We start from the raw sequence: 4,160 nt of genomic DNA, 5'->3' as shown, positions 1-4,160 counted from the left end.
TTACTCTATTTGAAAAATTATTGCAACAACATATATGAATGACAAATTTTATCATAAATATATATTAACCAATTTATACATTTTGCATAACAAATTACTCTATTTTGAAAAATTATTGCAACAACATATATGCATGACAGAATTTGTCATAAATATGTATTAACCAAATTATACATTTTGCTAAGAAACTTGTGTTTATCGTAAACCTACTCATATTTGAAGAATTCAGTTATGAGAATGCTTTGAAAATGGTTTAACATTGATTGGGCTAAATGAAGCCTTGCTCACTCTCCACATCTCACACGTCCATATTTTCATTTTACATCCCTTGTACTTCATAATGAAGCCTTGCTCACTCTCCACATCTCACACGTCCATATTTTCATTTTACATCCCTTGTACTTCGTATGAACCCAACATACTGATTTTAAATTATGTGCTGATTTGGGAGTTACAAATTCACTAGTTGTAGCATATATTGAAAAAGATTATATAGACTCTAGTTAAATATTCATGATGAATATTTTGTTTGCATTGAAATATATAGTAAAGAAAAATATGTAGAAGCATATATTGAAAAGGATCATATAGACTCTAGTTAAATATTTATGATGAATATTTTGTTTGAATTGAAATATATAGTAAAGAAAAATATGTAGAGTTTTGGGCTAAGTTGTTTTCATTGGAAAGGAAAAAGATATATGAGCTATAACAATACCATGTTGATTTATTATGATGAGTTATAAAAATATATGGGTAAAAGAAAAAGATGCTACACGCTTTAGTTTCAACAAGTAAAATTGTTTTTACTTTTCATAGTTTATGGGTTGGAATATACAATAATATGACAAGCATTTTCAAGTCGGTTATTGTTTTAAAATAATATTATATTACTCCATATATGATATATGATACCCTGTATTCCATATCATGTTGAATGTATGTGGGTGATTTCAAGTAGCATTTGTATTACACTTATGTGAAAAGAAAAGAGACAAAGCTCAGCCTTAGAAATGTTGTACTCAAGGAATTTAGATGTGCTTTTATCGAATGAGTTTCTACAAATTTCGTATCATATATAATTGCCACCCTTTTATCTGGATAACTATGTTAAGTGATAAAAAAAAGGCTCTCTAATGTGCATATACATGTTCGATTTAGTTTTGACTATACAAAAAGGCTTGACATTTTCAACATTAATCGGCATACAATATATTGTAACAAGTTTTGATCTCACTTTGCTATAGATTGTACTTTAAAACTACAATGATAAATCCCATGTCATGAGAATCAAGTTGAATGTTGAAAATGAAAAGGGTTTTAACTATATATTATATTGAGTTTCCATAATTCTTTATCATTAAAAGTTTGAATAATGTTTTAGATTTAATTTTCTACTTAATTATAATCTATACCTTTGAAGATAGTGTTGAGTTGGAGAACAAGAATTAAGATTTTAGTTTTATGTAAGATACATTGTAGCTTACATTCCATCCATTCATTATCTGTAACATGACTTTCCATGCATTTATATGTAACATGATTTTCCATGCGTTTATACATTTGGTGTTGAAATAATAAAACTCGAGTATCTTCCATTTGCATATATTGAAGGGACTTATGTAAAATTGAGTTGAATACTTTGTTTGTATGGAAGCTCTTGTAGCAACAAATTGATATGGTATAAAAAGAAATGTTATGGGTATATGGTTGTTTCTCGCTAAAACCAACATATTTATCATTTTCTTTTTTCTATGCATGTTACCTATGCCCTAGTATTTTTTGGAGGATGCTAAAATACTTATGATATGGAAATTGAAGATCATATGGAAACTAATATATCAATATAAAAGAAAAAGGTAGAAATAAGAAGAACGATTTGAGTTAAAAGAAAATTAATTATGTCAATTGCATGTTTTTTTAAAAAGAGAGTATTTTGGAGTTTCCCTCTATCATTAATTATTTTATTTTTCTTTTCCCTCTTGTATTCCCAATCTTTTCTATGATGTAACCTAGGTCTTCCTTAACACAATCAACAATTTTTTTGTGAAAGCATGGCTTACTACCATATATTGTATTTCACATAAGAAGATTAATTGATTTGATTGTATTATATAGATGGCTTTATTTAGTAGGGAAAGCAGAGGAAACAAAAGAGGAAGAGGTAGAACACCAAATGTTGTATGACAGGAAGAAACAAAAGAATCAAATTTTCCATTTTTTTTTTTAATTCTGATGAATTTAACCAGCTGATCCAAAGCACATGGAGCTTGGTGGACAAACAAATTTTCTCCAACCACTTTCCCTTATTGCTGAACCCTTGCAATTCCATCCACATATTATGGATGTCCCAGACCCACAAACTCAACCTATGGATGAATTTTGGAAAAATATTCATGTCGTATCTCCTTCTAGTGTAATCCTTTGGCCTACTACCCTGACATGCCACCTATTTTTGCACTTAATGTCCTCTCGTTGCCTCTTTTTCCCACTTTCCTCCTAAGAATGATAAGAAACCTATTCTTGCACATCTTGGAAACAAAGGGAAGAAACCAATTGAATAGCTTCAAAGTACTGAGCTGCTTAGTCTACTCCTACACATGCAAAAGTACAATCACAAAACACTGGAGATGAAGGGAAAATACAAATTTCATTTAAAGACATGTATCCTGAACTTAAGATAATCGATGTTTATTTTTATGACATTATTTTCATTTTGGATAACTGAGGCACTAAATTTTGAGTAGATGGTGATTATATGATATTTAGTTCTGATAAAGATTCAAAAAATCATATATTTTTTACTAAGGGATGTACAAGCGTGATAATAATTATGATGATGATGCATTTATTGATATAGCTTTTGTCACATATGCTAATTATATTATTAAATATGGGAGTCATAAGGATATTTTCATGTGCAATAAAATTTGCAAAAAAAAGAATCTAGTGGGACCCCACTTACTATTTAAGAGTGTTCATACCTTCATGATCTTTTCTCTCAAGCATTGCGGGTTAGCTCAATTAGTTGATTTCTCCTTGATAAAGTACCTCACCAATGGGAGGTCACAGGGTCAATTCTCCTCGACGTCCTCAAGGATAGGCTCTACTAGTTTAGTTGGTGGGATGTGATCCCTTTGAGTTGATCTTCCTAGATTTTCCTTTAAAAAAGTGATCCTTTGTTTCATAGATTTTACTCTACCATAAAAAATTCAAAATTAAAAAATTAAATTAGTTAAAAGGTGGTTGAACTACTTGATTGTTTATACAAGTTTGAAAGATAAAAAAAAGTAATAAAGATGAGGTAGAAAAAATGTGTGAAAGTATGCGAAAGATTTTAGAGTGATTTTATTACAATAATTCATTTTCGTTCTAAGTTTCTTGTGGACTAAACTATCTTACGGATAGCAAGGATGTTTTTAAAAATGACAAGGAAAGATTGATTATCGTTGAATTGTGGTGTTCTTCAAGTATATTTATGCTCTTTGTATTATATTTAAACTATTTAGAAATTCTTATCTAATTCATTGCTAATTAGTGTAAATTTTGTGAAGGGTTGTTGATGTTTTCAAACCTATTGAAGTGATCCAGATTAAAATTTTCCCTTTTTTCTCTTTCTTGTGCCACTTAGTTGCCTATGAATGATTTATTATTGCATCTTAGGCTTCTAATGCCATCTTTGGTCCCGATCCTTGTAGGAATTTGAAAAGATCAATCTTGTAATTCAAAGTGGTTTATAATAAAATTTATTGTTCATTTCTTTCTCAAATCTAGCTTACTAGAATATTTGGTTTGAAATTGATATTGCTACTCATTCTTATATTTATTTTACAATTTGTAAGTTTTATGGTTAAGTTAATGCATTGTTGTTTTACTCGTTCATTCTTTTGATTGTAATAATAATAATAAATTTATATTTTGAAAAATAATTTCAGATTCCAAGAACTTTGTGTTTTGGAATTTAGTTTTAACATTAAGGGCCTTATTCCTAGGGTCACATTTCAACCTATCTTGCTTAACCTAACAAGATTCAATATGTTTTTGTGAGAAGCATTAGAACTTCTTCATCAACATTGGGTACATTACCTCTCTAATAACATCCTAGCTTAGATGTGTAATGTTTCAAGTTCTGGAGATAGAAGAGAGGTTCATCAATAGTG

Source organism: Pinus tabuliformis, chromosome 5_2 (assembly GCF_031772625.1).
Source record: "Pinus tabuliformis cultivar Carrire ecotype Pingquan chromosome 5_2, CPIR1, whole genome shotgun sequence".
Lineage (NCBI taxonomy): Eukaryota > Viridiplantae > Streptophyta > Pinopsida > Pinales > Pinaceae > Pinus > Pinus tabuliformis.
This window is presented reverse-complemented; position numbering follows the sequence as displayed.